Source organism: Monodelphis domestica, chromosome 2, assembly GCF_027887165.1.
Source record: "Monodelphis domestica isolate mMonDom1 chromosome 2, mMonDom1.pri, whole genome shotgun sequence".
In the NCBI taxonomy this organism is placed as follows: Eukaryota; Metazoa; Chordata; class Mammalia; order Didelphimorphia; family Didelphidae; genus Monodelphis; species Monodelphis domestica.
The window spans coordinates 168,151,405-168,165,376 of record NC_077228.1 but is presented as its reverse complement, the minus strand read 5'-3'; positions in this window follow the sequence as shown (position 1 = coordinate 168,165,376).

Genomic DNA, 13,972 nt, shown 5'->3' with positions numbered 1-13,972 from the left:
TCATTCTTTCCATTATAAGTTTTGTCCTGGTCCTAATGACCTCTTTCCTGAATTATTTCATGGCCTCCTAATTGTTCATTCTGAGTCCACAGTCATCTCGCTCCAGCCCATTGGGAAGCATTGTGAAGAGCAGCTACCTCTGGGGTCCGAGCATCTTTCTTGGGCTTCTTGTCTCGGTGACCATAAGTGAATCCTTTAACCTCTTTCAGCTTCAGCTTCCTATTCTGACATGTGGAATTTGGGCTAGATGATCTCTAAGGTCTCTTTAAGTTCCAGATGTATGAGAGTAACCTCACAGGCAATTAGGTGGGTGCAATGAATGGAGTGCTGGCTCTGAGGTCAGGAAGACCTGAGTTCAAAACTGGCCTTAGACACTTACTGCTTATATGACTCTGGAGAGGTATTTAATATTGGTTCCCTCGGTTTCTCATCAGTAAAATGAGCCGAAGAAGGAAATGGCAAAGCACTCAAGTATCTTTGCCAAATAAGGCTCTAAATGGGTTCATGAAGAGAGTTGGGCACAACTGAAAAATGACTCACAGCAACAATAAAAACAATCTCAAATAAATGCCATTCTCAGGTTAATATTCCTAAAATACTGTTTGCTGTTGAAACTTAGAGCTGATGCCAAGGTGGGCATCATTTCCCCCTCCCATTTGAGCCCATGGAGCACTTGGAAGGACCTGATAGAGTTAGTTTTAGTTGGGCTTTCCATACCTCCTCTCTCTCACCCCAGAACATGTTCCTGCCCTCATACCTCCTCTCCCTTTTCCCTCTTATCTCCCTCTACTCCTGCCTGAGGGGAGGCAGGACCATTCATTCACTGGTGCGTGTTCACCCTTCTTGTTTTACCCTCAGTGCCTGGCACTAGTATTTTTTTTTTGGTAGTAGTCTCTCGGTAACTGAGGATGACTATTGTCTTTGTGCGTTTTGGTGCACAAAGACACTTGTGCATGAAGATTTAAGTGGAAAAGTCGATGCACAGAGACAGTCCTGGGTCCAGTGGCACGAAAAGTCGTTAACACCTGGAGACTTCCTCAGCTGCATTGGATGGCCGTGTTGTCTTTTGTGTCTGGGGTGTTCAGGGAGGAGTGGTATCTCTGGTATGGAGGGCTTGTCATGCCTTCCTAGGGCAGCTCTCCAGCCTCTGACCCTCACCTGACACCCAGCTCTCACTTGTGGCTCCTAGTAGCTGCTAGCATGTGGCAGTGGCCACACCCCGGGCAACGGCTTCGACAGGCCGGCTAAACCTTGTGAGGGTAGCCATCGGGTCGTCATGGACCCCTGGTGAACCAGGGCTTTGCTCACCCAGCATGTGAAGACTGCTTTGGCTGAACAGATGGAAGAAACCAACAAGAAGGTTCAACGGCTGAGATGGCGATGCAGCAAGGCACTGTGGAGTGCTTAGGGAACTAGTATAGAAGACAGTATATATAGTAATGTTGTTTTTCATCTTTTAATTTTGAACTGGTCACATCATGGGGTGATATCTTGACTTGCACACGAATTGGATTTAAGTGAGGCGAAGTTGCAGAAAGTTCTTATCGCCACTCTCTCTTCCAGAATCATCTGGGGTCAGTGGCAAGAAAAAAGTCAGGCTGACTGGTGATGGCCTGGGATGCAGGGAATGACTTTGGTGTCTTTGATGTCTGACCAAACTCTAAATGCTCCACAGCCAGAACCTGCTTCAGCCACCTACATGGCCATTGGAACAAATTAATCTCATCTGCCCATTCTGTCGGAGAAGTCTTCACATGCATTGGGTGGACATTCCCCTAAGCGATGGGTTCGAAGTCTGTTGGTTACCTACACCCTGGTTTAGCCCATTTGCCAAGACAATTTTACCAGAATGTGGCCACTGTGCATGCTACAGCTTCTCGGAACTACAGTGGGGACCCAAGTGAAAGGTAGACACAAAAGGTGGATGAGCAGCCCTGAATTGCAGAGGTGCTAGTCGTCCTTCAACACCCCTTTATCCCCTATAGTGATGTTGTGGAAAGTGGAAATCCTATGTTTGATATAGTCCTATATCTGATTCATAACATAGATAGAGGATCAATATATGTTTATATGAATAATATCATTTTACAACTAACAAATGGTCAAAAGATACGAAAAAGTAGTTTTTAAAACAGGAAATAGAAGTTATCAATAACCACATATAAAAATGCTCCCAACAAAAATTTCAAAAAAAAATTAAAATAAAAAAAAAACTCTTCGGTTTTACCAACTCATGAATTATTTTCTAAATTTTTTTTTTTTTACAAATAAGGAAATAGTGGTTTAGATAGATTAAAAGATTTTCTGGCTATAAGCTATTAAGTCAGAGTTGGAAATTTTACCAGTATTGTTTAGTTTCTAAATATAGGATTAACCTTCTTTCCTTTTTCCCCAACCCAACTTTTTTCTTTTCAATCATTTTTATAGCCAACCCAGAGTTCTATCCAGAAAGGGTCAATCTGCTGTGTTGACTATCATAACGGACATGTTTATTCCTACTTCAAGCAAGGAAGCAGCTAGGTAGCTTATACAGTGCTGGGTTAGAGTGGATCCAGCATAGATAACTGGATAGAGCCCTGGGCCTGGAGTCAGGAAGACTAGAGTTCAAATTTGACCTCAGACGCTGACTAGTCATATGATCCTGGGCAATTACTTAACCTCTATTTGTCTTAATTCAGTCGACAAGGAAATCCAAACGCCTCTGGTATCTTTGTCAAGAAAACTCCATGGACAGCACTGGCATGCTATGGTCCATGAGGTCATGAAGAGTTTGGCATGACTGAATGCCTGAACAACAACAATCACAACAACAGTTCAGGCATTGCTTTACACATGGTTAATACTATTTACTATATATGTTAGAAATATTTCTTTCCAACTTTCCCCCAATAGAAATGGAAGAATCAGACCTTTGGGGATGTCAGAGTTTAGAGATGCCATGTGCTCATCTACCCAGTCTGCCTGTCTCTGCTTACTGCCAGCCCCATAGTCTCCACAATGGAGTAATGAAAGGTAAGATCCCTTGCAGATCTGGAGGTCACAGATCCCCTTTTGTCCCCTAAATTCCAGCATACTTTGTAGAATAAAGAGAATGATCCAGAGAAGTGGAGAAGGAAGAGAAAGGAAGGAGAAGGGAGAAGAGAGCAAGAGAAAGGAAGAAGGAAGAGAGAAGAGGAAAGGAAAAAGAGGGAAGGGTTTTTATATCTAGGAAAAGTGAAGGATGAGGTTTTATCTTGCTAGAGGAGAAGCAAGTGGGTGACTGAAGTTAGTACAGTGTTATGAAAAGAGTCAAAGATTTTGGAGTGAGAGGACATGAGTTTGAGTGCAGGTGCCCTCACCTCCCATATCAATTCTAAGGCAGAAGAGTGGTAAGGGCTAGACGATGGGCATTAAGAGACTTGCCTCGGATAACATAACTAGGAAGTGTCTGAGATCATATTTGAACCCTGGACCTCCTGCCTTCAAGGCTCCCCTGAGGCACCTAGCAGCTGCCCCAGTAGGTGAATCCTTAAAAACCTTCTAACTCTAAATCTTGTGATCTTAAAGATTACTTGCTCTTTCTTTAAAATGTTCAGCCCTTCCCTTTCCCTCCCCACCATCTTCTTGAAAACATGGTCAGGTCTTTTCAATTCTAAAAAAAAAAAGCCTTCTTTTGATTTTTCTATCCTATCCATTTCATGTCTCGTTTCTGTCATCTTCTTTGCTGTACATCAATAAATACTGCCTTTCACAATGCCTCTCTTCTACTAATCCCCCACTCCTCCCTCTTTTAGTCTAGCTTCTCTTTCCACCACTGGACCCAACTTGCCTCTTCAAAGTAAAGTTCAGAATAATTGTCAAATTCAATGACTGCTTTTAAAAATTCTCTTTTTCCTTGATCAGCAGTATCTCTGCCCATTGTTCTAAATCAGAAGAGGACACAAGATGAGACACTGGGATCAAGGACCTGCACAGAGAAGAATACCAAATTTTACCGATTCACTCACCTTTTTGGGATTGAAGAAAAAGGAGAAGAAGTTGGAGAATTCTCCTCATCCTGAGCATTGAGAACTTTTTCCTCTTTAGTAAAACTGGAATTATAGGAGCACGAGGCTATTTGGATATACAGGGTAAGGGGGGAATGGGTGATCAAGAAAGGAAATGCGAGAGTATTTTATTGGTCAGTTCAGAGTAGAAGGAAATGCCACCTACTCTCAGACCTATAGAAAATGTGAGATGTATTTCTATAACCACTTCCTCCAATTTCATAGAATCTCATAATTAGAAAGCACCTAAGAGGTCATTTAGTTCCACTCTTAAACAAAAATCCTCTCTGTGATATATCTAACAAGGGACCATCTAGATGTTCCTTTCACTTATCTAGAGACAAGGAACTCATTACCTACCAAATCATTCTATTCTATATTTGGAAATTTTGGGAATATTTTTGCTTAAGACTGGGCCCTTTCAGGTCTCTTCCATGACTAAAGAGAAATTCTTATCAGGGAAGACTACCATATGTAAATGGCCAAAGTACTTGAAATCTCTGCAAAACAGAGACCACCAGGGGGCAGCTGGGTGGCTCAGTGGATTGAGAGCCAGGCCCAGAGATGGGAGGTCTTGGGTTAAAATTTGGCCTCAGAAACTTCCTAGCTGGGTGATCCTGGGCAAATTGTTTAATCCCCATTGCCTAGCCCTTACTGCCCTTCTGCCTAAGGACCAATACACAGTATTGATTCTCTAAGACTCCAAGATTCCAAAACAAAAAAACAGAGACCACCATACTTGTGATATTGCTTTGTTTTAAGGAAATTTTTTTAAGGAAATTTTTTAAGTTTTAAGGAAATTAGGTAAATTTAGGGAAAATAAACAGATTGATAAATTGGTAAATGCTAAGTGACTGATTTGCCCTGGCTGAGATTTTTTTTTTTAAATTAAAAGTGGACTGTAACTCTAAACAATCATATCTTCTTTTTCTTCCTTGATTCTTTTCATCCCAATCTGCCTTCCAAGGGAAACAAAAACCACCAAATGTGAAACCTTTTTTATTATGGAACAATTGTTCCCAGATAGATATAGAATCCTATGTGGTGTAGTGGATAGAGTGCTGGGCCTAGAGTCAGGAAATCTCATCTTTTTTTAGTTTAAATCTGACCTTGGACATTTACTATCTATATAACCCTAGACAAATCACTGAACCCTGTTTGCCTCAGTTTCCTCATCTGTCCAATGAGCTAGAGAAGGAAATGGTAAACTACTCAGGTATCTTTTCCAAGAAAACCCCAAAGGGTTAAATACATATAGAACTTTGTCAACTTTTTAAAAAATAAGAACCAATCCCCAATTTATAAATAGGCAAAAGAAATGAACAGTTTTTAGATGAAGAAATCAAAGCCACATATAGATATATGAAAAAATACTCTAAATCACTACTGATTCACGGTGGAATGGAAATCAAAACAATTCTGAGATATCCTATTACATCTATCAGATTGCCTAAAATGACAAAAAGGCAAAATGACAAATGTTGGAGGGGATGTGGAAAAATGGGGACACTAATGTGGAACTGTCAACTCATCTAACCATTTTGGAGAGAAATCTGAAATAATACCCAGGAAGTTCTGTTTCCCAAGGGAAAAAGGAAAAGAACCTCTTTGTTCCAAGATATTTATAGCAGTTGTCTTTGTGATGGTAAAGAACTGGAAATTGGAGGGATATTAATCAATTGGAGAATGGCTGGACAAATTGTGGTATGTGATTATGATGGAATATTAAGTAAGAAATGATGAGCAGGTTAATTAGAAAAAAACTCGGAAACATCAACATGAAGCAATGAAGAGTGAAATGAGTAGAACCAAGAGAACATTATGTATAGCTATAGAATTAATATTTGAAGAATAATTTGCAAACATGCACTTCCAGAGAATGAATTGAAAAACAGAAATGTGAAAGACACTGTCTGTATCTATATGTTTTTATCAGGTGAAAACTTCTGTGGTACAGGGAAGGGAGAGAGGAGATGAGATAACTGGGAATAAATTTTGCTAAATAAATAAATAAAAATAAAAAAACAAACAAATAAACAAATAGGGTCATGAAAGGTCAAACACAAATAAATGACTGAAGATTGACAATAATAACATCAATAGCAACAACAGACTTTAAAGCTGAGAATCACACTCTGGCTGCTATTAGATCAAACCTAGAGTGTCTAGTTTTTGATATCCCTAGACTCTCAGGGCATAGAGAAGATCACCTCTTATGCTCACTCTGGTCTAAGAATATGGGGCAAGTTAGAAGAGAATAAAAATTTTTTTAAAAAGTAGGAAAAAATGGAAGAAAGGCAAAGTTAAACAGAACTTAGAATTTTAAGTGACAAGACATATCTATGCTGCCCCGGATTTACCTTGTACTTGCTTTTTCTATTATGTTTATTCCCATGCTTTTCTTTTGCTCCAGGTTTTTAAGTCTGTAATGATATGTCTATCCTTACCACAAAATGCCCATTGGGGTTTAAAGTCACTAGTAATCATGTAGATTTTGATCCTGTGAATTGCTGGATCAACTTGATGACTTTATAAAGTGATGGTTTTGACATTCAAAAAGCATCTCCCTAAGAAAAGCATAGACCTTCTTGAGAGAAAAAATATATTTCAGATTAAACATTTTTTTATTTATTAAACAGATAAACATTTCAGTGATCAAGAATGTCCTAAGTTAAATTGATTGGAATAGAACCACTGCTGACATAGAAAGAATTAGGAAAACATTAATTGCTCATGGGTAGGTTGAACTGTAATATAATAAAAATAACAATCCTACCTAAATTAATTTACTTATTCAGTGCCATACCTATCAAACTACCAAGAAACTTTTTTAATAGAATGTCATAATAGTCATTCATAAGATATTCATTGTTGTCCCTATTTTTCAAAGAGCTCTCTCAGTTATGAGGAGAGTAACTTTTAAAATCTTACAGTTTTTTTAATAATCTTAAAAAAATTCTTAAAAAATTTTATTGTCATGCAAAACACACTTCCATATTGGTCATTGTAAGAGCAAAGTCATAAGTAACCAAAAACCCAAAATAAAACCATAAATATACTGATGCAAAAGATGAGAATCTTAATGTTCTTTACAAATGTGAATAATTATTTTTGGTAATAAATAATAAAATGGAACAATCTCAAAGAGAGAGACTATTGTAGCCTTTCCTATCTTGTTCCATCGAAGTGAGAAAAAGAAACTCTGTGTTATCTCTGTGTTATATGGGTGATAGCAGAGCCCTGGAAGGAAAAATTCCTCTAACTTGGTCCTTTGTCTCTCAGGAGCCCCCAAATCCTCTCGCTTTCTTGCCCTTTCTTCCATTTCCCCATCTGTACAGAGACAAGAAGCTCTTGACTTCCCTAGAGAGCATGTAGAGTCAGGTTCAGGAATGAAGTTTGATGTTCTTGTAATTGTCTATGTCATGGTCCTTCATCACATCATCTTTCTCCTCCAGAAGTTGTTCTCTTTTCACTTCAGTGTAGACAACAGATAAATCCTGAGAGAGAAAGCACATGGATGAGGCTCTGGGAGGAGAGAGAGAGAGACAGAGTATGAGAGGGAAGAGGAACAAAAGGTGAGGGGTGGAGGAGACAGAGAGAGAAAGGCAGGGGTTAGAGGGACAAGAGCATCTAAAGGAATTGATAGACTCACCTGGTTTGATGGTAGTCTCCATATGTGATTATCTGTCGGGGAAAAGCAAATATTTAAGTACAGGCAATGTCTATTTAAAGTCCATTCCCTTGAATTGCAACCCCCAGAGCCCTAAATCTTCAGGTCATTTCTGTCTTCATGATTTTCCATATAATTTGAGTTGAAAGGTCAATTAGTGCAAGTTATACCAGAATAGGTTCTCTGTGCCTGGGCTAATGGAATGCAAACTTGGCATGTCTGGTGGAGGAAGTACCTACCCTAATGAAACCACAGATTCTGGAAATGTTGTCGTTGAAAGCCCATTTGGTAAATGTGGCAACAAATCAGAGCCTACCTATAGGACTGCTATGTGCAGGTTATGGAGTCTCCCCTCAACAAAAGTTCTCTTCCCATGTCTCGTGGTGCTGAGGTGGCCTGCCTTCTTGAGTACTTTTTATACAAATAAATTTAGATTTAATAAGTGTAGAAATACTAATTGTTCATGGGTGGGCAGAGCCTATATAATTAAAATAACAATCCTCCCTAAACTAATTTACTAACTCAATACCATCCCATTTAAATTATCCAAAATATTTTATTGACTTGTAAAATAATGTCAAATTCATTTGGAAAAACAAAATGTCAAGAATATTAAAGAAATTGATGTAAAGGAAGGAGGTTTAGTAGTGCCATATTTTAAATTGTATTATAAAGTAGTAATTATCAAAACTATCTGATGCTCGTTAAGAAATAGAAAAAATAAGTCAGTGGACCAGAATAAAGATACAATAAACAATTGTAAAAAAAAAATATATATATATATAGTAACTGTGTGTTTGACAAAAGTAAAGATCCAGGTTTAGGGGATAAGCATTCACTATTTGGTAAAAATTACTGGGGAAACTGGGAAACAATTTGGTAGAAACTAAATATAGACCAATGTCTTATATCATTTATCAAGAAAAGATCAAAATGGATATATGACCTAGGCATAAAGGGAGATAATAAACATATTAGGAGAATGGGGAACATATTACTTATCAGATTTAGAGAGGAGAAATATTTATGAATAAACTAAAGACAGAATGCATTGGGAGATGTAAGATAGATAATTTTGAATATGTTAAACTAAAACATTTTTTAAGCAAATAAAAGTAATGTTGGTTGCCAAGATTGCAGCAAGGTTGGGAAAATTTTTTATAGACAGTTTCTCAGATAGAGGTCTCATATCTAAATTATGTAGAGAACGTTGTCAAATTTATAAGAATATGAGCCTTTCCCTTATTGATAGTCAAAAGCTATGAACAGATTGTGGATGAAGAATTAAAGCTATAAGTAACCATATGAAAAATACTCTAAATCGTTATTGATTAGAGAAATGCAAATCAAACCAATTCTGAGATATTATCTCCTACCTATCAGATTAGCTAAAGTGATAAAAGGTCAAAATGACAAATACTGGAGTAGATGTGGAAAAATTGGGACACTAACACATTGTTGGTACAACTGTGAAATGATCCAACAATTTTGGAGAACAATCTGGAATTATGCCCAAAGAGTTATAAAACTGTGTGCACCAGAGACACACTGTGATACAATCGAACGTAATGGACTTCTCTACTAGCAGCAATGCAATGATCCAGGACAATTCTGAGGGACTTATGAGAAAGAAGGATATTCACAACCAGAGAAAGATTTGTGGGAGCAGAAACACAGAAGAAAAACATTTTCTTGATCATATGATATGATTGGGGATCTTGACTTTCAATAATCACTCTATTGCAAATATTGATAATATGGAAATAGGTTTTGATTAATGATATATGTAAAATCCAACAGAATTGCCTGATGGCTATGAGAAGAGGGAGGAAGGAAGGGAGGGAAAAAACATGAATCATGTAACCATGGGAAAATATTTTAAATTAATTAATTAAGTAAATATTTTTTTAAAAGCTGTATATCTTTTGATTCACATTTATTTCCTAAGGTGATCAGGGAAAAAAGAAAAGAATCTATAGGTTCCAAAATACTTATAGCAGCTCTCTTTGTGGAGGCAAAGAACAGGAAAATTGAGGGGACACCATCAATTGGGGGATCACTAAACAAGATGTGGCATATGATTGTAATGGAATATGACTGCACCACCAGAAATGATGAGCAATTTAATTTTGGAAAAATATGGAAAGACCTACATGAAATTATGAAGAGTGAAATGAGCAGAACCAAGAGAACATTACATACAGTAACAGAAATGTTGTTTGAAGAATGAAGACTTGTTTATGTCCACCTCCAAAGAAAGAACTGATAAAAAGAAATGAGCAAGACATAGTTTTATATAAACATATATCTTTTTGTCAAATGACTCCTTCTTTAATGGAGAGATAGAAGGGATTGAGGGAATTGACCTGGGTATTTTAATGTATCAAAGAAATAAAAAATTTTAGTAAAAAAGAAAAGATTGTGCCAGGGTATACGAAAGCTGGCAGGCAGCCAGTCTTGGCAACCCATTTTGCTGATTATGGAAAGACTCATCTCCAAATAGTTCTTCCCCTTGATGATGAATGGACACGGCAATCATGCAACAAATGAAAATAAATGGCCCAGAGTTCTCTCCAATGGTTGTGGGAGAAGGTGCCAAAAATCACACCATTTTGAGATTTTCTATAGATATCTGATTTTATTAACTCCCTGCCCACCCAAATTCTGATAGAACGAAACAATCTACTATATAAGGTAGGAAATTTTATAGGCACAAATGTAAAATCATCCATTTAGATTTTTTAAATCAGTAATATAAGTTGGAGACAAAGTAAAAAAAAAAGTGAATGTGAACTTAGGCCTCCTTATTCAGAGTATAGTGTTCAATAAAAAGATAACAGGCCCAACTCTATTCTGCATAGGTTAGGCTACATCTAGAAAGTATAGTTAGTTTCTGGGTGTTTATTTTTTAGGGATATTACTAACCAGAGCAAGTACCAAGAGGAAATGCCAGAATATTTTTAGGGGGTGCAAAACTCTGAGGATTAATTGTAGAAACTGGAAGACTGAATAAGAAAATTTGGGGTATATAGGAGTAGGATCTTAAAATAATCAGGAGATTTTTATGTGGAAAAATCATTGGAAATATTTAAAACATTAAAATAAAATAATCATGCCAAAAAGCCTACTATATGCCAGATGGCTTGATGGGTAGAGTGTTGGGTCTAGTCAGGAAAATCTGAGTTTAAATCTAATCTTAGACACTTATTGGCTGTGAGATTCTGGGCAAGCCACTTAACTTTTTTTTACCTCAGTTTCCTCATCTGTAATATGAGCTGGGGAAGGAAATGGCAAACTATTCAGGTACCTCTGCTAAGAAAACCTCAAATGGGGTTATGAAGGGTGGAACAAGACTGAAATAACTGAACAACAAGTAACTGAATAGTAATTTCTTTGTAATTTCCCAGTGGCTGTTCATCAAACCTTTGCTTGAAAACTTCTAGTAATGGGGAACTCACTACTTCATATGCCCACTGTTGGATTCAATTCAATTCAACATTTATTAAGAGCTTATTTGAAGACAAGTAGGCAGCTTAGTAGATTGAGAACCAAGTCCAGAGATGAGAGGTCCTGGGTTCAAATATGACCCCAGATGTGTTCTAGCTGTGTGATCCTGGGCAAGTCACTTAACCCCCATTGCCCAGTCCTTACCACTCTTCTGCCTTAGAACCAATACATAGCATTAATTCTAAGACTAAGAATTCTAAGATTCTAAGGTAGGGGTTTAAAAAAGGAAAAAAGAAATGGTTCTTGCCTTTAGGGAGTATGTATGTGTATATATATATATATATAAACCCATACCTTCTCTCTTAGAATCAACGCCTTGGTATGCATTTGCCCATTGATATTGTTACATATGATTAATTGATTTATAGTCATTTTTCAGAGAACATGGGCTATACCCTTAGATCAAACCTTTAAAAAGGGGACTTGTAGGAGAATTGGAGATGAGAAACACAGATAGGATCAGGGCTATATTCTGAGGCTCTGACTTGGTTCACTGGAATGAAAGCTGGACCATCTACAAAGCACCCCCAGGGAGCCTCGAGGACTCTTGAGAAATGGCAGCAGGCAGAGGAAGTGGTCAGTGGGAAGCCAGGGCTTCCTGAGCTAGACTGGGAATTTTAGGAATAGGTCCAAGCATTAGAACAACAAGAGGGAGGAAGGGGGAGATGGAGCAATGAAGTGGTTCTCAGAAGTGCCAAGAAGTCCAAATCAAAGACTGTCGGACATAGTGGAAGAAGTCCCTGGACAATATCGCGTTCCTGGCCCAAGCCTCCTAGAGCTGGAGTTCTTAACCTTTTGTGTGTCATGAGCTACTTTGGCAGAATCTGGGGAAGCCTATGAAACTCTTTTCAGAAGAATGCTTTTAAGTGGATCATCTACAGTATGTAAGATGACAAAGGAAGCTGATCACACTGAACTGAAGTTATCAACATATAGTAAAAATTTCATAGATCAGCTGAAATCTATGCATGGACCTCTTGGGAGTTCATGGATTCTATGTTAAGGACCCTTGTCTAAAGAGGAGAGGAAGGAAACGAGCATCTTTGTGCCAGGCAATGTTCTAAGTGACTTATAAATATTATCTCACTTGATCCTCACAGCAGCTGATATGGAAACTAAGATAGGCAGAGGTTAAATCACTTTTTCAGGGTCAAAAGCTAGCCTATCTCCCTCAGGAAATCAATGATTTGTTGAATCATTGACACAATTCATTGTTCAACTCTAGAAAAAAAGGATGATGGTGTAACAGTGTCTAAACAGTTTAGCCTATGGTTGTATCATTTTTTCCCTAAGCACTAAAAGGTCCTAATGTTTATCTGAGTTTTAATTCATTTCCTTTCTCTGATATGAACTAATTAGACAAGTCACTTGAACTTGCCTCATCTTAATTTCCTCCTTTGGAAAGCAAAAGAATTGGAGTAGATGACTTTAAAAAGTCCCTTCCAGCTCTAACATTCTCTCATTCTGAGATTGTTTCCTAGATTCTCATGAGAAGTAAAAATGGGACCAAGTTTCCTTTGACTTCATGCTAACCAAATAAAGGTTTTGGGGGGCATTTTTTTTTCATTGCATGGTGAAAAGACATCTGGTTTTAGAGGCAAAAAGCCCGTTCTTTTCTCTCTGGGACAAAAGCAAAGGGTCCATGGATGGATTTCAGATGGTCTGTAAATTTTAACATTTTTTGATAACTTCATTTTAATGTAATGAGTTTTTTTTTGTAATACCATATCTTGTATTTTACCCCTTTAAAAGGTGAATTCAACCCTCACCTCTCCTATTGACTACCTTTTTGACCTTGGTTGAATTACTTCACTTGAGCTCATTTTCTTCGTCCAAAAAATGGGGGCAGGAATTTTTGAGATGATCTCTAGGATCCCTTCCAACTGTAAATCCCTCATCCCCAAGGTATTGTACTTCAGAGTCTCTAAAAGATCCAATTTGAGCCTCAGTGAGAGGCCGGTTAGTATTTGGCCATATATTGTTAAGAAATTTGGAATGGAAACAATTTGAATTTAGGAAAAATGGATTTTTTTTCCTCGTCCTCCTCAGCCTTCAACTCTCCCCAATTGGAGATTTTAAAACCACTTTGTTTTATTTGAGTTAAGTTAAGGGTTTGCTAACACATGGCCCAGAAAGTTAGGGGATGGTTGCATCTTGTTGGCAACACCCAGAGATTAAATAAAGCAAGAATTCCTTAGGGGCAAAATTTCTGCTTTTCATTTGCAAGACGCTGTTCTTGCTATCCTGGACATTTTGTCATAGATCAACAACGAGAGGCTATCATACAGCCAATCCACCAGTCCACAATCATTTATTAAATATCTAGTCTATGGTAGGAACTCTGCTAAGAGCTGAGGATGCAAAACTAAAACAGAAAAGAAAAGAAAACCCCTGCTCGTAAGCAGCTTATATTCTATCCGTCTGGTACAGTTCTGCTGATCAGGTTGTCTGCAGAGAAAGGACAGCAGCAAGATGGCCAAGAAGCTCTTGGGCTATGCTGGAGAGGACAAACATGATTTGGAATGTACCACATGCAAAAGGACAGGAGTCAGAGAACCAGATCCCATTCTTCACCTGCATCTTCTATTTTTTGCTCTTGATTCCAGACCTCAGAATACACCACATCCTTGTCATCAGGATTCAAAGGAAGTCCTTGGTCTGCAGATATTGGACTGTGCATTCTAGACTGCTGACCTGGGTCTGTCGATGAGTCAGAGATAAGATTAGGACTGTCAGCTACATGAGTCAAAAGTGAAATGTTTCTGTTTAT